At 42.9% G+C, this 21461-nt stretch overlaps 1 pseudogene across 1 annotated transcript in view; it reads left to right on the top strand.

The window, feature by feature from the left end:
• Nucleotides 1-6905, top strand: part of LOC306786578 (homeobox protein Dlx3b-like) — a 9003-nt pseudogene extending 2098 nt beyond the window's left edge. The window contains exons 2-3 of the transcript XR_013773183.1: nt 2415-2599; nt 5224-6905. The product of XR_013773183.1 is annotated as a homeobox protein Dlx3b-like (transcript). The remainder of the gene's footprint in view (nt 1-2414; nt 2600-5223) is intronic.
• The last annotated feature ends 14556 nt before the right edge of the window (nt 6906-21461 follow it).

Genomic DNA, 21461 nt, shown 5'->3' with positions numbered 1-21461 from the left:
ACAGGGGTGTAGCCAGAGCTTCAGGAACACTGAGGTCAAAGCCCCCTCAAATGATACATTCATTACTCGAGTAACGATTCTTTCTGAAACCCTCAAATTCCTGGACATGAATTCCTTGATGAATTCTTTTGGTCCAATAGCATTCCAATTTAAAGACATTTAGTGTGAAAACACTGGAATCAGCCATTAAAACACCAATTATAAGTATGTTTTTTAATCGCCTTAAGGTTGCTAAAATCCAGCGAGGCCATACTGAATACATTACCTCAATAAAGAAAAGTCTCTACTGAATATGAATACATGTATGGTAGTGGTGTCACGGATCACGGATCGATCCGTTCGGATCAGCCCTCACGGTTCGGATCACTCGTGAACCGCGGATCAATCGAGTATTTTTTTATTTATTTTTTTACAGCGTAATCATCATAGTGTGTAATGAAGTTCTACTGCTGCTGTTCCTTTTCAAGTAACAAGTCCCCGAATATCAATGCAGAGTGTCAGTGAACAGATATAAAGCAGTAGTGTGTTCACGTGACCGGAGCAGCTTAGAAGCATTTAACGGTGAAGTCATGGCGAGCGGAGGAACGTCAGAAGCCGCGGCGTCATTTAAGTCGCAAGTTTGGGAACATTTTGTCTTCCGTGTAACGTATAATGACTGATGAGGGTGGTGGACAAAGCGTTACGGTATGTAGGCGTTATTTAAAGAGAGAGACACGACAACGGCAAAACATCGGGCATGTCAGCGACGGGGACACTCCGGTGTAGAAAACAAAGGATTTCTAAATCTGGTTAAAGTGCTTGAGCCACGCTATGAAATCCACTCACGCACCCACTTCAGTGTGAAGCTGTTCCAGGCCTCTATGAGAAGGAAAAGACTGTAGAGACTGCTTTCACCACGGCGGAGTGATTCTTAGTCCGGTGCTGTAGACACGCCCCCTCTGTGAGCGTCACACAGACACACACCTGGTTCAGGCGCTGTAGACATGCCCCCTCTGTGAGAGTCACACAGACACACACACCTGGTTCAGGTGCTGACAGAAGTATCAGAGTGAAGCTAGACAGGCCCAATAGTAATATCACCACAGAAAGGTCGACCCTCTCCCCAGACAATGGAGATATTCTCATCTTTTTGAAAATAATGTCACAGTAATGTAACATTATTGTGTATTTGAATGGCATAACCTGACAGGAAGTAAACATAGACCCAAGTTGTTGCTGAGCAGTTCAGTTCAGTGTAAACAGTGGAAGCTAGCTCACTGGCTGTTTCTTTCTTTCAACATTGATGAAAGGACGAGGATATCAACTTACCTCATGTTTCACTTAAACTTAACAGAATTCTTGAATGTATTATTTTTATTTATTTATTTCATTTTGTTTCAAATTGGACATCTTCAATATTTTTGTTTTCATGTAAGACTATAGCCCAAAGTTCTTTGCTTTAAGTGTTCTTGAAGTTCTTTAATTAATAAATGGAAAGCAAAGTTATGTTTGTCTCCTCCCCTTTTCTTTGTTGATCCGAAAAATGATCCGAACCGAACCGTGAGGTTAGTGATCCGTGACACCCCTAATGTATGGTCATTAGTAATAAATACTGGCACACTATACCATGTCAAAGTATGGTGTGGTATGTGGAAAAAAGGGAAGAAAGACATAGTGTAGTATCTTAAACAATGTCAAAGTATAGTATAGCGGAAAGAAGTTATGGTATAGTATGTTGAAAAGAGTCATAAAAAAGGGTTTGTAGAGTATATAACTTATTGTATGCCAAAAAAAAAAAAAATACAGAATATTTTGTAAGTAGTTGTAAATGCATAAATATACAAAATATTACAATACTGCCTTGCATTTAATATAAAGATTGAATCTAAAAAGTTTGAATACAGATCATAAAAAAAAGTGTTGTTTCTCATTTGAAGTTGATGAAAAAATAAATGTGTCGATCAAATGCAAACAAGTGTTTTTTTTGAGAACGGTTGTCTGTCTGTCTACAAGAGGGGAAAAAAAGAGAAGTTGGTTATGAGAATAACAGCACAAACGGGGAGAGATGTATACAAGCATTGCCTCCAGGCTCCATGAAAGCACCTATAAATCTCTGTCTCCCTCCCCGGCTGTGGGAGACACTCAGACCAAAATTACAAGTTCAGAGGGCTGCCGGAATTTCTTTGAAATTTCGGGGTTGCAGAGGCCGTGGCTATTTTTGTGCTACAACTTCTTCTGCACAAACTGCCATGCGAGTTCATTTCATTGTTTGGAGAAAAGGACTTGTCTGGAAAAAACCCTCTCTTGCAGGTTGTTACAGAGGAAGTTGACAGTACCCTGACATTTTGATCTTAAGGTTCCACAAACACACGGAAAACTCCCTGCCTTGTCGTCGCACGAGTTTTACACGGCTTCTTACTGTTTCCTCTCCACAGTGAAAGAGGAACCCGAAGTGGAGGTTCGGATGGTCAACGGGAAGCCCAAAAAGGTGCGCAAGCCCCGGACCATCTACTCCAGCTACCAGCTGGCAGTGCTGCAGAGGAGATTCCAGACGGCTCAGTACCTGGCCCTGCCGGAGCGGGCCGAACTGGCCGCACAGATGGGCCTCACACAGACACAGGTGAGGCCCCCAAGAGAAAAAGAAAGCTTGATATCTCACAGGCTCACAGATATCTCACAGGCATCACACTGCAAACAAGTTGAAATGGGTTTTTTTGCATGTGAGATTTCGAGTGTTAGTTGTGGAGTAAGATGAAGCCCTCAAAAGTGTGTGAGCCGAAAGCAGTTTTAATTTCAAGTTTAGTTGTCAGATCGCTAGTAAACAGTGAAAGTAGCTGAACCGTCACTAGAAGCGTGAAAGACGAAAGCAAATGAAATGTCAGTTGAACTTATCAACTCGAAGCAACTCAAATTCCTGTTGAAGTTGCGATGCCCCGTAAGCCATAGTTTACGTGCGTTGAGAATAGTCGTCAGGTGATATGTAAGGATTGATAGCGCTTGAAATGTTGATAGCTAAAAAGTGAAGTAAGTCAAAGTGAGTAAGTGAAAGTAAGAAATAGTTGAAAACAGAAAGTTTAGTTGAAGTTGAAGTGGCTGACATAGTTGAAGTCGGTGCACTGTGAACGGTTTCTTGGTGAATGTATGAAGAAGGTTGAAGACGCGGTGGAAAGGTCCCAAGATTATGAGCAATGCAGGATCTTACAAGCTATAGCTTATGCTAAGATATCATTTTCAAGATCTATTTTGACTGCAGAATAATGGAACATAATTAAAGATTATCTTTACGCTATTCAGAGCATCAATATAGCATCAAATAACAATTATTTTATGTGAAGATGTAGCTCCGTTTACAAAGCTGGGCCGGCCGCTAGTACATGTTAGTGCGCGACAGCGCGCGCCGCTGGCTAGCTCACGGCCGCCGCACTTGCACTGCGTTCGTACAGCGGTTACAGCTGATAACGCTGCCCCGATCGACGTGTCAGTGCGGAAGCGTAGCACCTACCCGTCCTTCCCGGCTCCTCCCGAGGTTAACGCCGTTAGCTTTGTCTGCACTGTATCCGATGTTTGCACTGTTAGCGCAGTTGGCACCGTTAGCTGGCAGCCGGCGGGCTCACAGAGAGGAGAGAACAGGTTTGCGATTGTAATGCTATGATTGTGCTGTGGTTACTGAAAAAGTAAGGAGGAGCGAGGGGGTCAAACGCTCAGCTCATACTCCGAACTGGCCGAGCAAAATACAGGCAGAAAGTAGATGCCGATTTTTATAAATGTGGTGGAAAATGTCAATATTAGCACCAGCATGGATGTGTTCCATCAAAGTACAGTTATATCATTTAGTTTATATCTGAACGAAACACGTTTAAGTGTGCAGTTACTTTTTATATACAATAAATGCCGGCTACTAAGAAACTAATGAATGAAACAAAGAATGAAATTGAGATAATATTAATGTGATATCTAAAGAATATGAATACATTTGTCCGACAGTGATCCGAGGCAGCCTTGTGCGTTGTTTCTGTTGTGTCGGTCTTGTTTATGCAGTCACACTTTTGCTGCCTCAGTGATTTACTGCCGCATGAATCAACCCTCAGACTTGCGGTGCGGGTTGTTTTATCACGGCTGATGTCAATCATTCTTCAGGATTGTTGCTCGGGCTGCAGACACAATGTCTAAGAAAACACAACACAAAACATCAGATTACCATGTCATTTGATCTGCTGCCCTTATGGAGAGTTATTGTAATGCTGTCATTCGTATAAACTATTGATACGAATGACAGCATTGCATAAGCTCTCATTGTACCGTGATATCGCACTTATAGGAGCTGTCATACTCTAGCCTGACAAGAACTCTGCTGCACGAAACGGTTCTTAGATAATGTCTTGTGTTGCATGTACGCTGGTTTATCACGAGTGAAAAGCATTATTATTGTTATGAACAAACCTTTTTGAAAGAAATTTTATTTTTGTGGCAACAACTCTTAAGTAGATCCAATTGAGGAGCAGTTTAAATGAAGGAACTTATCAGAAAACAAGTAGGGCAACAACATGGATTAATATTGCACCTGGTCGTGGATATCAATTTAATAAAGCAAGCCAGCAGAACAGATTGCTGCTGTACTCGGTGGTAGAGGAACAAGCTAAATCGACATCATCCTGCTGAACGTAAATCCATTATTCACGCTCTTCCACCTCCTGAGATGAATATCTGTGAGTTTAGCGGATGAATGCTCCACCATGTTGCCACCAACTAGTTGCAATCTGCCGTTTGGCGCTGTGCAGTTAGTACAGTACAGTGGGTTTACCAGAGCTTTTGCACTAAAAACAGCTGCCTGCTGAAACCAAAACAATGAGCGCTTAGCCAAAAAGAAGTTAAAGATATTGGTAATGTGGCTTTAAAGCTGCTCTAATTGATTTGTTTTCCATTCAAAATGGATCAAATGACGGCTTTCAAAGCTCAACTCACAGAGAACTGTTTTGATGATTTGCAACTCTTTTGCTTTCGTTCATTTTCGACTCATCTGTTTCACTGTCTCATACCCAGCCTCGACAGGCAGCTGTTTTTAGCAGAAACAAATCATAGTTGGACAGTAAGCCGCTAAAGTGGCAGATATTTCACCTTAAGGAGTTGGTGGAGACCAAACTGGAGCTAACACACGAGTAAATATTGGCATTTCAATTGATATTGCTTCGCGTTTGTCCGTTAACTGCTTGAAGTAGTCTCACCATTTGATGCTCCTTCCTCCAGGTCAAAATTTGGTTCCAGAACCGTCGCTCCAAGTTCAAGAAGCTCTACAAGAACGGAGAGTTTCCGCTCGGGGAAATGCCTCTCGAGCACAGTCCGGATGCCAGCGATTCTATGGCCTGCAACTCTCCTCCATCCCCAGCTGTGTGGGAAAACAGCAACAACAACAACGACTGCAGCAGCAGTAGCAACAACAACACAAGCAGCGGCAGCAGCATGAAGAGTAGTGCATTGGTGGATCCCACCGCCAGAGGGCAGGGTCCCTATCAGCCTCCCGTGGATCCCTCACCCGCCTGCATGGGAGACTACACGCACCAGAACTGGTACCAGCAGCAGGGTGCCCAATTAGGTCTGCAACAGTCAGGCCCGACGCACCACACACCACTGACGGCGCCGTCGGCCGCACAGAGTCTGGGAGCCGTCTACTGACGCTGAAACACGGGCTCTGCGCAACAGTTTGACCGGAGTCCTGCGCTCGAACACCTGTGGGGTTTAGTTTTTTCGGGGGGATGATTCGGAGCGCTCTTTGGGAACAGAAACACCTGACAGTGATCATCAGACACAAGTCATAACTGTAAAAACTCAGACACACGTGTTGTCAAACACATGTTTGCCTCAGTTGCCCTGTTTTCCTCAGCTTTGAAGTTTAGGAACTCATATGAACTTCTGGAGATTAGCGGGTGACTGCTGTGTCCTTTTGCAGTGCTGAGACAGATTTAGTTGTTTGAAATTGCTGATAATACAATATTCATATTTTAAATATGACCATATTTATGCCAAAATAAGTCTTTCGTTCATTTCCTCTTCTGGAAAGGGACCTCTGACATAGAATTCTCCCTCTAAAACAGAATACTACTGACATCTTCCAGACTTTGCAGCAAATGAAAGCCCGCCCCACCAGCACGGCAAACTTCAAGATATGTTGGGCTTTACATGTACAGATCATGTTGAAGGCGGACAACACTGAAAGGCTGATAACCTTTTCAAATATAACATTGATATCAGCCAAACGCAGAACACAGAATGAGAATTCTACCGCCTGTGCAGTTTATCATGGCGGATTATTGGAATCTGCCCGTAATTTATGTTTGATTGATTTATGTTCAGTGTCTCACTTTGCGTTTCCCATTTTGAAATAGAACGGGTGAAACTGAAGCCCCGTCGGCCGAGATATCCCGACCGTTATCCCTTCGTACGAGTCAAGCTCCGAAAATGCTGCATCCTACAACTCCCATGATGCAATGTAATGTAGCATCTTTCATTAGACCCCCCCCCTTGCTTGATAAACACCCGAATCCTTCAAACTCCATGTGTCCTGTGAAACGCAGGCTTTCTGTTTTCAAATTTGAAATCTCCAACCCTCAACCAAGTTAACCCTGATGACATCACTATGACATCATCAGGGTAAATTGACAAAGCTCCTCCAGAGCCACAGAGGCCATCATACAGCAGTTTTCACAGGCTGAGCAGTGCTCGACTTCATGATAAGTAAAGTGATGGTCATGGTTAAAACCCTAAAAGGGCTTTGACCACTTATAAAAAACAATCAAGAGGAAAGCGACGGCGAGTTGGTGCTAAAACATAAAAAAAACAAGTTTCTATTTTCTATTTTAAAACATGTGCTGTACTCAGGTTTTTTTATTTATAGTGTCAACTGTAGAGCAAAGTTGGCACAGCAGTTTGTGCCTTAGGAGCTTTTTTTCAGTTAAAAAATAAAAATGGCTATGTTTGAATCAGCTACTAGTGTATTATTTTCAGCGTGTTGTTGCGTGTGCAGTACACACACACACACACACACACACACACACACAAAGATGTTGAAAGTGTGCTGACGGGGCTTTGCTGGTCTGCCCATCAGAGTGAGTCAGACAATAGATACAGGTTGCACCCATCTATATATTATAGACACACACACACACACACATACAGAGTGCGTGTAAAGGAGGTTGTGGGAGGTGACAGTGGAGCAGACACTCTGGAGTCTCTGGATACTAATAACACAGAGCGAGACGGGTGTACACTGCTTTCATGTGGCACACAGTTGGAGAGGGGAGGAGAGACGTGTGTGTGTGTGTGTGTGTGTGTGTGTGTGCAACAAACAAGCTGCTCTCCAAGCTCTCAACCAACCAAACCCACAGGTTAGCCAACAAAAAGAGGGCGTGATGAGGAACTAGAAAATGCATTTCCTGCTGAAAATGCGTTGGAATGCTGAAAGCTGAAATGAATCTCAAACATTAAACATCAAACATTGCTGAAAATAGATATCCAATTTTTAAAAAATTGCAAAAAGCTTAATAATTCAAAAAGTTGAAAGATTACAAATATGAAGTTATATCACACCTCTCCTGAAAGAGCTGAACATTTTGATATTTGAACGTTTTCTGTAGCTTAAAAGAATTCCAGCAGTAGTGATATTTGTTGTAGTAGTAGTAGAAGTTGTAGTAGAAGTATTATTAGCAGTATAAGTATTAGTAGCATTTGAATAAGTACTAGCTGTAGCAGTAGTGATATTTGTAGTCGCAGTAGTATATAGAAGTTGTAGTCGAAGTATTAGTAATTAGAAGAAGTAGTAGAAGTAGTAGTATCAGTAAGTAATAGCTGTAGTAGTGGTCGTAGTATTTTATATAACAGTAGTAGGAGGATAATAAGTAGTAGTAGTAATAGTAAAGTCAGTTTTTGAAGTAGCAGTAGCAGTCGTACTAATAGCTGTAGTAGTATTAGTACTGGTAGTAGCAGGAATAGCAGTATTAGCAGTTGTGGTATCAGTAATAATAGTAGTGGTAGTGGTAGTAATAGCAGTAGTGGTAGTAATAATATTTATGGTAGCAGTGATAGCAGTAGCAGTAGTAGTAATAGTAGCAACAGCAAAAGTTGAAGTAGTAGTAGTCGTAGTAATACTAGAAATATTAGCAGTAGTAGTAGTTGTCGCAGTATTAGTAAGAGCATTCATTTTTTCAACAAAAAAGCCTAATTTTGAGTTTAATGTTGAAATACAGTTAATCCATGAGGCTTTTATTTTGAAAGGGTGGGGCTGGGTGGGGGAGGGAGGGGGAGAGGAGACATAATCATCATGTTTGACACAACAGAGGTTATTAAATGACAGGCTCATCACAAGGATTTCAGTTAGGATTCATTCTGTGGGGCTTTTATTTTAAAATGGTGTGTGTGTGCGTGTGTGTGTGTGGGGGGGGGGGGTGGAGGAGGGGGGAAAGACCTCTGAAGATCCCTAAGACCTGAATGGCTGTATGAGAGAGAGACACAGAGAGAGAGGGAGAGGAGTGTATGTGCGCATGTGTCTGTGAGTCTGTGTGTTTATCAACATCACTAATTGGCTCAATCGCGAACACCTGTGTGCCTGAAGCCATTTGAAAATATTCTCCATAGAGATCCCATTGTAAATAAAAAGCTTAATCATTCAAAAAGTTTAAAGGTTAGAAATATGAAAAGTCATAGCACCCCTCTGGTGAAAGAGCTGAACATTTTGATGGTTGAATGGTTTCTGTTAGATAAACACAAACCGGTTATTAAATGCCAGGCTTATCACAGGCATTTCAGTTATGATTCATTCTGTGGGGCTTTTATTTTTAAAATGGCGTATAAAAAGTCATAGCAGACCTCTGGTGAAAGAGCTGAACATTTTAATCGTTGAACGGTTTCTGTAGCTTAAAAAATGAAGGAGGAGAAGCGGTGCGATGGAAGAAATAGAAGAAGTTGAATAAAGATTTGAAGAACAATAGTTGGAATGCTTAACAGCATTCCAACAAAAAGTCATATCACACCTCTCCTGAAAGAGCTGAACATTTTGATATTTGAACAGTTTCTGTGGCTTAAAAAAATTCATCAGTGGTGATATTTGTAGTTGTATAAGTTGTAGTAGAAGTATTATTCGTAGAAGTATTAGTAGCTTTAGAATAAGTACCAGTAGTAGTAGTCGTGATATTTGTAGTAGTAGTAGAAGTTGTAGTTGTAGTAGAAGTATTATTAGTAGTGGAAGTATTAGTAATTAGAAGTAGTAGAAGACGTAGTATCAGTAGTCATAGTAACAGCTGTAGTATTGGTCATAGTATTTAATATCACAGTAGTAGTAGTAGCAATAGTAATGGCAGTAGAAGATGTAGCAGTAGTAGTAGTACTAGTAGCAGTCGTACTAATAGCTGCAGTAGTATTACTACTTTTAGTTGCATGAATAGCAGTAGTAGTAGCAGTTGTCGTACAAGTAATAGTAGTAGTGGTAGTAATAGCAGTAGTGGTAGTAATAATATTGATGGTAGCAGTAGTAGCAGTAGTAGGAATAGCAGCAACAGCAAAGGTTATAGTAGAAGTAGTAGTAGCAGTTGTAGTAATACTATATTAGCAGCAGCAGTAGTAGTTGTCGCAGTATTAGTAAGAGCATTCATTTTTTTAACAAAAAAGCCAAATTTTGAGCTTGTTTAAATACAGTTAATCCATGGGGCTTTTATTTTGAAAGGGTGGTGCTGGGTGGGGGAGAGGATACATAATCATAATGTCTGACACACATAAACAGAGGTTATTAAATGCCTGGCTTCATCGCAAGCATTTCAATTAGAATTCACTCTTTGGGGCTTTTATTTTGAAATGGGGTGTGTGTGTGTGGGGGGGGGGGGGTCCTCTAAAAGTCTCTAAGACCTGAATGATTGTATGAGAGAGAGACAGACAGAGAGAGAGAGAGAGAAGAAAGAATTAGTGAGAGAGAGAGAAGAAAGAATTAGAGAGTGAGAGAGAGAGAGAGAAGAAAGAATTAGTGAGTGAGAGAGAGAGAGAGAGAGAGAGAGAGAGAGAAGAAAGAATTCGTGAGAGAGAGGGAGAGAGAGAGAGAGAGAGAGAGAGAGAGAAGAAAGAATTAGTGAGTGAGAGAGAGAGAGAGAAGAAAGAATTAGTGAGTGAGAGAGAGAGAGAAGAAAGAATTAGTGAGTGAGAGAGAGAGAGAGAGAAGAAAGAATTAGTGAGTGAGAGAGAGAGAGAGGAAAGAATTCGTGAGTGAGAGAGAGAGAGAAGCAAGAATTCGTGAGAGAGAGAGAGAGAGAAGAAAGAATTAGTGAGTGAGAGAGAGAGAGAGAAGAAAAAATTCGTGAGTGAGAGAGAGAGAGAGAGAGAGAAGAAAGAATTAGAGTGAGAGAGAGAGAGAGAAGAAAGAATTAGTGAGTGAGAGAGAGAGAGAGAAGAAAGAATTAGTGAGTGAGAGAGAGAGAGAGAGAGAGAGAAGAATGCTTAATGCTTAACAGCATTCCAACAATTAAAGCAGAGAGAAGGACACTTGCGAACAATGTTAACAATGTAGTCTTATGTAAATATATGTTACAAGCGTAACAAGGTTATGTAAAAACAATGCGACTGAAAACAACGCTGCGGAAATCAACGCTGCATAGAACAACGTTACGTTAAACAAAGTTACGGAAAACAAGGTTCTGGAAAACAAGGTTACGGAAAACAACGTTACGGAAAACAACGTTACGGAAAACAACGTTACGGAAAACAACGTTACGGAAAACAACGTTACGGAAAACAACGGTACGGAAAACAACGTTACGTTTCAAGTACTGCGTTTGACACTCACACTAATAGACGCGTTATTATGTCAAGTATTTCACTATAACGGTCGCGCGACATATTACGTCAATTGCTCTGCGCGTCGCTTGCTGTGCTACATCACTTGCTCTGACCGAATGCAAAAGCCCACATTCAGCCCATCCGTCACTTGCAGAAAGAAAGCACAATGCCAACGTTTTTGTCTCTGTAGATACAACGACCTCAGAAACTTCCCGAATATTTTCCTTTGTGACTTTGGTCATTGAAAGGAACGGTTTAGCATTTGCAAAGCTGTAATCAAATAAGTATTTCCTGCCGTAAGCAAGGCATCGTGTGGGAGTTCTTCTCGTTGTTTTACACCTTCCTCTGACGCACCTGTAGGCTATTGAGAGTGAAGTATTGAAATGGTCCTTGGATGATTTCAACAAAATGCAAACGGACCACAGTTTGAGCAACTGCCCTTTATACAAAGTCATCTCCCAGATGTGTGTGTGTGTGTGTGTGGTTCTTTTCTCCATAAACAGGACTGAAGAAAAACGTGACTTTCAGTGGGGAAGGTCAAAACAGACGTCCATGTTCTCATATCGCGCTCCACCGTACCCACAAGTGTGCAGGGTGTGGGCCCGAAGCCACAGATCCACCGGGACACCTTCCGTGTTTGTTTAGGCCCTTACCTTCCTGTGCTGAGCCCTCAGCTTCCAGGTGTCAGAGAGGAATGTACCTGAACATCACAGGGAGGCAGATGGAGAGGGCAAACAGGTACTTGTAGCGACTTGTTGACTGGTTCTCCTCAGGGGAGAGAGGAACGGTTTTCACCAAAGCCATTGTGTTGGGTTTTTAACGAACAGTACCTTATACTCATGTGACTAACAGCAATACAGTTCCAAAGACCAACCAGGTGGACTTGTGGCTTTTCATGTGTTATGTATTCTGTGTTTCTTCCCCCTTCTGCTCAAGCATGTATCGAGAAAACGAGTGACCGATCTTTGCATATCACCCCGGATAGTTGGACCGAGCGCCTGGAAGGTGAGCTGAGGTGACAGCTTTACACCGCCAGCCAGGCTTGGAGAGGAGGGGGGGGGGGGGGGGGGGGGGGCGGGGGGCGAGACGAGGTGGTATGACATCAGCTGCTATGAGCTGAACTCAGTGGTAGAAAGTTTATAAAGTGAAAGAGTTGGAGCTGACGTTACTTTCCTTTCGCTGCCTCCGGCCATGAGCTGCACACACCGCGCCCCCCGACCGATATGTGCTTTTATTAGAGCCGATTCCAAAGAAACATAAAAACATGCTGCTACATCCTGGCACATCTTACTGTTTCCAGATTGACGTCAACTTGGCTCAACTCACCAAACAAGACACGAAGGACACTAATTACTCGGTACTACATCTCCTATACTAAAGAAACAGTGTGTAACATTTAGGGGGATTAAAATATTCATAACTACATGTTCATCAGTGTATAATCACCTGAAAGTAAGAATCGTTGTGCTTTCATTCGCTTAGAACTAAGAGCTATTGATATCAACGTAGGAAGTGGGTCCATGTTGCACCGCCATGTTTCTACAGCGGTCCAGAACCAGAACACCGGCTCTAGCTTGAGCCTTTTGCATTTGAGCTGAAGGTAAGTGATGAGTGCCAAAACCCGGTAAAATGAAAGGGGGAGTATTGATAAGCCCCGACATTACAGGTACTTTTTACAAGTATTTTAAATGTTAAAGTGTACTTTATTATCACGCCGCATCTGCTCTGCCCGCTCTGTCAGAGCCGAGCTCCTCCAAATACACAAATTCATAGTCGGTTGCAATCTATGACTCACCACCAGATGTCACTAAATCTTACACACCTATCCTTTAACAGAAGTAAGCAGGCAATATATTAATAACAACAATAACTTTATTTATACAGCACCTTTTAAAAACAGAGTTTACAAAGTGCTTTGACAGACAAAGCAGCAAAAGCAAGACAATAATAAACAGAAAGCTCAGCAGTGAGGCTGAACAAAGCACGACAACTAAGATAAAACTACAATAGATGAAACGGGGAAAAAACTGTTGAAACGATAAAAATACACAGAAAAATAAATAAAATAATTTATCAAAATCAACAAATGAAAAAGCAGTAAAGCAATGACATCACATATTCTCACACGTCCACTTGTCTGACTCGCAAACATTGGCGGCGGACAACGAGACTATCAGCCAATTATATCGGTCCGACTGTTGCATTAGTGGATGATGCCAACCCCCCCCCCCCCACACACACACACACACACAAAGCTCAGCAGTATCTCAGTTGCACTTCGAAACTAAGCACCTATGTGTTTTTGCACCGCATGGGTCAAGTTTAACAAGCAAATATAAAGTGACCCCCTACTGTTTATGACTTGTTTTAATTGATGTGTTCTCCATGTCTCTCTCTCTCTGTCTCTCTCCCTCTCTCTCTGTCTCTCTCTCTCTCTGTCTCTGTCTCTCTCTCTCTCTCTCTCTCTCTCTCTCTCTCTCTCTCTCTCTCTCTCTCTCTCTCTCTCTCTGTCTGTCTCTCTGTCTCTGTCTCTCAATATGTCTCATTATATGAATCTCTCTCTCTCTTTGCTTTCCACTCTACGGGGGTCACATGCTGTCATCTGCCCAGTAGCAAGTTGTGAAGTCTTCAGTTTTATAGTTTTATAGTTGTTTCTCCTCCTCACGCAAGAGTCTTGCTCCTCCGTTTCCTATTCATCTTCCACACGCTTTGTGTTTATTCTTCCACAGTCTTACTCCGGACCTTTTAAGTTTCCGTATTAGAATACATAGCTTTTAGAAAACACAGTTTATGAACATATATATATCTTCGATACATATCTCTCTGCTATAAAACAGTAATGGTCCGTCTTGGAAAGTCTTAAAAAAGCATTTTATTTAGTTTGTTAAAAAAAAAGGCCTTTACCTCTAAAATGCTTTTGTGTGATTGCGGGCCGTCAGAAAGTGTTACCTATAAACTAAAAGTGTGATTGCTGTGACATTAGATTGTGCTGCAGGAGGCTGTTCCTCCTCCATCCTTCTTTTTGATGAGCTTCAGTGAGCACCATCAGTCACAGCAGCAAGGGCGCTCATCGTCTCATCACAGGGGAACAAACGTCGATTCAAGAACGACTTCAATGAATTGATCATTTTTACGACTGCTTTCTGTCATGCTGTCTTTCTTTTATCACACTTGCCTTCGACATGGTATTAAAAGGGTCTTAAAAAGTTGTAAGGTTCTTTAACCCTGTATTAACGGACAGAATAATTAGTAGAGGAGCGTCACAGGGCTGTGCTTCATCGCCTGTTCTAAACCCTTCCCACATGGGGATGTGGTGGTAAAGAACAAAGAAACACAAAACAGTGAGTCAACCCTTTCTCACCATAGCTGTTCTATCGGTTATGGATAGATGGACCTACTGTATCAGTCTCTATTTATAAAAACAAAACAAAAAACGATTGAACACAATCTACATTAATCTTAACAGTAAAACATCTTTACCATGCACTATAGATGGAATCTCAGGAACAGACAACATTGCTGAGTTATGGCGACAGCATTATAGCACCTTATTTAACTGCATCAACAGTGATTTGTATTGCGTGGACAGTTCTGAGAGTAATGAATCAATGGCAATTACATCATATGAGGTGCACAAAGCTATCAATAAACTGCCTGAAGGCAAAGCAAGTGGTTTAGACCATATTACTGCTGAACACCTTAAATATGCTCGTCCGAGGTTAGCTCCTCTCCTCGCTATTTGTTTTACTGGCTTCATGATTCACGGCTTGTTACCAGACTCAATGCTGTCTGTTCTCTTAGTGCCAGTCATTAAAAACAAAGCTGGTAAAGTATGTAGCCTAGAGAATTACAGGCCCATTGCTTTGGCCAGCGTCCTGTCAAAAGTCCTAGAAAGAATTCTGCTGGACAGAATACAGGACTGCATCACCTCCACAGATAACCAGTTCGGCTTCAAAGCCAAACATGGCACTGACTTGTGTTTATATGCCTTAAAGGACATTGTAAACAAATACAGAGGTCAAAACTCATCACTTCTTATGTGTTTTATTGATGCCTCCAAAGCTTTTGATCGTGTTAATCATAGTAAATTATTTTTTAAACTGAGCCAAAGAGGTGTCCCCACATACATAGTGAGAATTCTGGCTTACTGGTATGCGCACCAGAGTATGCAAGTAAAATGGGGTAAAAGTGTGTCAGCCCCATTAGGGGTTAGCAATGGTGTCAGACAAGTTCTGTTTAATCTGTATATTGATGATCTAACCAAGCAACTGAAAGCTTGTAATACTGGTGCATGATGGGTAATACTCTGGTTAATCACATCGTGTATGCAGATGATCTGGTGATCTTTAGTCCTTCTAGCGCTGGTCTTCAGCAGCTCCTCACTATATGTACTGTGTACGGTGTGGAACATGACATCAAATACAACGCCAGTAGTAAAATACATGTCTGATGATAACGACATTTCCAGGCAATGTCGTATGATGTATGAACAAGCAAACAGTCTCTCATGCAAGTCTGGTCTGTGTACAGATGGAGTGAAGATGTCTCTGTTCAGAGCATATTGTACTCCACTCTACACTGCACACTTGTGGTCAAACTACAGAACAAAGAGTCTACAGAGACTTCAAGTAGCGTACAATGACGCCATGAGAATACTTTTAAAGAGAGCGAGATGGAGTAGTGCTGGTGAAATGTTTGTGGCTGCACGAGTCAACACTTTCCAAACAGTTTTAAGAAATCTCATGTACAAATTCATCTGTCGACTGGGTGTCAGATATTTAACAAAAAGAGTTACAGTATCAACAGCATCCAAAGCATAAACTTGAACTTGGAGCCAGTGAGAATTATACAGCAAAGTCAAACCAGTGATAATAAGACAGTAAACATATTTCATAAGGTAACACGTTTAACGTTAAAAGTCCATGGAAGTTATTTGTCGAGGTTTTTTTTTTTAAAGTCTGATTTCTTGTTTTGAACTGTGCATTGTTTCAGGAGGTTTCACTCTTGAGTTTTGTGTTATAAGTCTGTTTCCATTCTTCCTGTACAGTAGGAGATTGAGAACAAATTCTCACTATGTCGCTTTCTCCATCACTTCTGTCTATATATATGTGTGTGTGTGTGTGTGTGTGTGTGTGTGTGTGTGTGTGTGTGTGCGTGTGTGTGCGTGTGGGTGTGGGCCTTTGTTTTCTCCTTTTTTTGCCATCTTCCTCTTTTGCCCTCTTTTTAGCAGCCAGTGTCGTGTTGCTATGTTCTCTCTCCCTCCCAGCCTTCCATCAGTTCATTAGGACAATACATTGTGTCTGAAGTCTGTGAAACAAAGTCTTCCATAAAACTCTATGGTGTGAACTTAGCCAGAGGCAACAGGATGCTGCTCCAAGTAGCAGAGTTAATAGTTAGGGGCCTGTCTGCATTTTTGATCCTCGCAAGAAAAGAAAAGGAGAATAGTAGAATATAATTATGAGGGCTGTAAGGGACAGGAGAACAGAAATATGGCTTCCTCCAACATTGTTTGACTGAACAGCTTTTTCAATATGCAAATAATTACACCATAGTGATGTCATTCATATGTCTGTGGTCCTCTGGTATCAGGGCAAAATGTTTCAGGTTCCCCAACATGTGTTTCCCTTTAAAAAGACTACAGTCAACTGTCTGCGCTAGATTTAAGAGAAAGAGGAAGAAGGTTTCCCATGCGAGGCCAACGGTGTAGTGACTCACTTTTATGCCCAAATCTCTTACCAACATGAAGCCAGTGCACGTTCAGGTTCAGATGACTGCTGGCACCAGTGTTAATATCATTATGTGGTCACACCTTCGTCGTCCCGTTTAGCATTCATAAGCAATATATCAAGACATAGATAAGGACATTTTGAATCATGGTTTTGTACTATATCTGCTTCGATGAACAAAATGTTTTAAGGTTGCTTGTTATGGCAGCTACACAGTTAGTGACAAAGTATTCAATGACTACTGTAAATACTGTTGCTACAAATAGTCCCCGGCGAGACCGGCGGCGCGAATGTTTGGTGTGAATACGGCATTACGGCCAGGATGACTCAGAGTACATTGAGAGGGCTCCTTATTATCTGCAGAACCTTCTCACTCATGGTTAGAACTCTGTAACACAACAATTAATACGCCAAAACTAACTCAACACCAGAGGAATTTGTGTCCAAAAGAGGAGCTGTGTAAAAAAATCCAACGTAGCCATTGTTGTTGCCAGTGACTACACTAGCAACGGCCGTCACCTCGGCACTCAATGTGTTTGAATGCAGTTTGAGACTAAGGTCTTCTGATTCACGGTTGTCAGTTGCAACAGTGAACCAGGGAAGCCAAAGGGTCAGACATCGCTTCAAGAGGCACATCCACGAGGCCCTACATATGACCGGAAAAGCAAGCGGTGGAGCGATATTAGAAAGGCAATAACATGACGGGACATGGTCTCGCTACAGACAGTTGAGAAGGACACTGATTAAAACACTGGATTCAACTTACATTTGTCTACTGCATCCATTCGAGGTTCTATGTTAACACAACTTGACCTGTTTAGTTCCTCCATGTGTAAAAACTTAAACGGTTTGAGACAACGGGTTTCCACGCAATTTTCTAGTAAAGTCAACAAGTTCGGGAAAGCACTTCATCAGGGGGAATGTAAACGGCAGCAACAAAACAATTCTTTGGGCAGCTAATACGACTGACATCTTAACATTGTTACGTATAATTATATATCCTGCTGTGAATGTGTGTGCGTGTGTCACGCACATACATTGTGTGTTATCGTGTGTCATGTGAATGTGTGCACCTAGAACTATGTCTTTGAGTTAGGTGCAGCTCCCTGATGAGTGATTGAGGGCAGCTGGATGAAGGTGTGGGTTTGACCTATATAAGCGCCTCCTTGCTCTACCCTCGCTCTCTCTCACCTGCCTGGCATCAGACCCTGGTCTTCAGTGTCCTGTAATAAACTGTCACCTTTGCTTTTTTTGGCTCTGACTTGGTGTCGTGTCCCCCCTTATGTTGCGACTTCCGAGCCAGTCATAACAACATAAAGAATGTTACATCAGGGCAACGCTGTCCCAACCACCAAGCATCATTTAAAGAGAGTCCGCCTCCTCTCATCGCACCGGAGGTCCTGCGTCCGCCCTCCAAGTGCATCTTGATCTGCGATGGAGCCAGGTCCCTGTAAAGATGTGCCCACAACAGTCCCTTTGCTGGGTTCACCTGAAGTCTTATTTCATCCATCTGATTTTCAGTTCAGACAGCCAGGAGTAGGCTGCACTTGATCCAATCACCACGGCCGCTGCACCTATACGTGCTACTGAAAACATCTGGTATCTGTATAATTCAAACTGTTGTCAAGTATTTAGTCACTTTTTTGGAGACATACATTGCTATGACTTTATTTTATCTTTTGACAGTGAACAAAAACATTGACAAACTCTGAAAAATGTCTCCATACTATACCTATGTCTACACCATGGTGTGTTATTTATCTGTTCATTGGTTTTAGTGTGCTTCTAAACAGCAGTCAGAAACACTCATCTGTCTGCTGCTGAACTTCTTGCACTTTTGATTCAGTCAACATGAACAATGAACTGCAGTATAGCGTGCGGACGGCTGCGTGGATGATAATGAGGGCGTAGCTGTTGCGTGAGACGTGCCAGTGAAGAGCGTGTCTGATGTGCTTGTGGTCTAGACGGGAGCCAATTGTGGATTGTATTCATTCATCAAACACTAAACATACCTGTACGATGTGTGCTTATCTAGTTTTAAATAAATCAAACTTCATAACTGATTTGCAGTTATACTGGAGTCGTACAATTTCATCACCATTTGTGACTTAAAATGTTCACATTGACATTTGAAAAGTGCACGAGTAAAATGCCTTATGCCCATATATGGGATGGGTATCGTTAGGATTTTATTGATACTACTATTCTTGTTGATACTCCTTATCGGTTTGGTTCTTTGAGTTATTGCTCAATAACTGCATTTTAATATATTGTTTTAAAAAAGAAGATGAATTGAGAACGGGATTAGAATTGATTTACTTTTTTAAATACACCAAAATGTTCTTAAAACAGCAACAGTAATATCTACAACAGTAAAGTCACGATTAGGGCTGCAACAACGAATCGATAAAATCGATAATCATCGATTGTTAAAATAGTTTTCATTATCGATTATCAAATTTCATTATCGATTTGTTGTGTCGCGCGATTATTACGTCACTCAATAAGTCGCGGAGATGTTTGAGAAAAAAAAAAGAGCGGAGCACAGCAGTTGTTGTGAAGTGGAGCTTCTAATGACGACCAAGACACGTCTGGTTTTGAACGGAACACTTTACTTCCTGAAAACTGCAGTTTAACAACTGTTACAGTGCACCCGACATATACGTTAGGTTTTCACTTATCGTTATCATTGTATCGGAATCTGCAGGAGCGTGTAACCGATGCAATGTTTGCTGAGAACGACAGTTGGTCGTCCAGGGTCACACCCAGGTTTCTCGCAGTTCGAGTTGGCGTCACCACGGTATCATCAATGGTGATGGACAGTTCTCGGTGCGGGCAACCCTTCCCCGGGAGGAACAGGAGCTCGGTTTTGTCCAGGTTGAGCTTGAGGTGGTGTGTCGTCATCCACTTCGAGATGTCAGCCAAGCACGCAGCAATGCGTGCCTCCACTTGAGTGTCCCCGGGGGGAAATGACAAGACCAGCTGGGTGTCATCGGCATAACAATGGTAAGAGAAGTCATGCCAGCGAATAACAGAACCCAGAGATGTTGTGTAGAGCGAGAAGAGAAGGGGGCCCAGGACTGAGCCTTGCAGAACCCCCGTAGTCAGCATGCGTGGTTCCGACACAGCCCCCCTCCATGTCACCTGGTAGGATCGACCTGTCAGGTAGGATGCAAACAGGGAGAGTGCAGAGCCTGAGACGCCCATCCCCTCGAGGGTGGATAGGAGGATCTGGTGGTTAACAGTGTCAAACGCCGCAGACAGGTCCAGGAGAATCAGGACAGAGGAGAGCGAGTTAGCTCTCGCTGCGTGAAGCGACTCCGTCACCGCAAGGAGGGCTGTCTCAGTCGAGTGACCCACTTTGAACCCGGACTGGTGGGGGTCCAAGAGGTTGTTTTGGTGGCGATAGGAGGATAGTTGAGGAAAGACAGCATGTTCAAGTGTTTTGGAAAGAAAGGGTAGAAGAGAAACCGGTCTGAAGTTCTTGACATCAGAGGGGTCAAGTGATGGTTTTTTCAGAAAGGGGGTGACTCTAGCAGTCTTGAAAGCTGTGGGAAAGCATCCTGAAACAAGAGATGTGTTGATGAGGTGGGTGAGGAAAGGAAGGAGTTCAGTCGCAATAGACTGAAAAAGAGGGGAGGGGATCGGGTCAAGGGAGCACGTGGTGGGGCGGTTAGATGTAACAAGGTTGAGGACCTCGTTGGGGGAGAGGGGAGCAAGATAGGGTAAGATGGGGCATGCAGAGGGGCGGGAGAGCTGCGGGGGAAGAGCTGGAGATGGTAGAGAGGGAGAGGGTGGACGGGGAGAGGGTGGACAGGGGGGCTGAGAGAAGGAGGATCTGATATCATTTACCTTCTTGTCAAAGAAGTTGGCGAAATCGTCAGGGAGAAGGGGGTGGGGGTTGGAGGAGTGAAGAGAAAGTTTCAAAGAGTTTTTTAGGATTGGAAGCAGAGGTTAGGATTTTGGAGCGAAAGAAGGCAGCTTTAGCAGTAGAAAGAGCAGTGGAAAAAGTGGAAAGAAGAGCTTGGAAGTTAAGAAGGTCTCCCGGGAGTTTGCCTTTTCTCCATTTACGCTCAGCCTCTCTTAGGCTCCGTCTGTCAGTACGCACTCAGTCCGACAGCCATGGGGCAGGTGGGGTTGGCCGGCCTGGAGGTGAAGGGATAGAGGTTGTCCAAAGAAGAGGAAAGGGTGGAGAGGAGAAGATCAGTAGCAATATCAGGGGATAGCAGAGAGAAGGATTCAAGGTCAGGGAAAGCAGAGATAACAGAAGAGGAAAGATCAGCCAGGGAGAGGGAGCGGAGATGACTACGGGTAGAAACCATGTGGGTAGGTGGTGGAAGTACGGGGGGAGAGGAGAGGGAGAGGGTGTAAGACATGAAAAAGTGGTCAGAGAGCTGGAGGGGAGTGACGGAGAGGTTAGCAGTAGAAGAGTGTCTAGTGAAGATAAGATCCAGCTGGTTGTGGGTGGGAGGAGAAGAGGAGTGGAAAAGGTCAAAGGAGGAGAGGAAGGAAAGAAGCGGTTCTAATTTATCAGTCTGGATGTTAAAGTCTCCGAGCAGGATTCCATCATCATGGAAGTGCGAGACGAATGTGTCGAGATCTTCCAAGAACTGACCAAGAGGCCCCGGTGGGCGATACACAACAGCAATGGTGAGCTTGACCGGATAAGTGACAGTAACCGCATGAAATTCGAAAGAGGACGGGGAGAACTGAGGAACCGAGACAAGAGTGTATTTCCATTTTGGGGAAATTAGCAGGCCAGTACCACCACCCTGCCTCGCAGCTCTGGGAGTGTGAGAGAAAGAGTACACTTCTGACAGAGCCGCAGGTGTGGTGGTATTGTCTGGCGTGATCCAGGTCTCAGTTAGAGCAAGAAAGCTGAGCGAGAACAAGGAAGCGTAGCCCGAGATAAACTCAGCTTTCGGCACTGCCGACTGGCAATTCCAG

This window comes from Melanostigma gelatinosum, assembly GCF_949748355.1.
Source record: "Melanostigma gelatinosum genome assembly, chromosome: 13".
In the NCBI taxonomy this organism is placed as follows: Eukaryota; Metazoa; Chordata; class Actinopteri; order Perciformes; family Zoarcidae; genus Melanostigma; species Melanostigma gelatinosum.
Note: the sequence above shows the minus strand (reverse complement) of the source record. Positions and strands in the feature narration are given on the sequence as shown.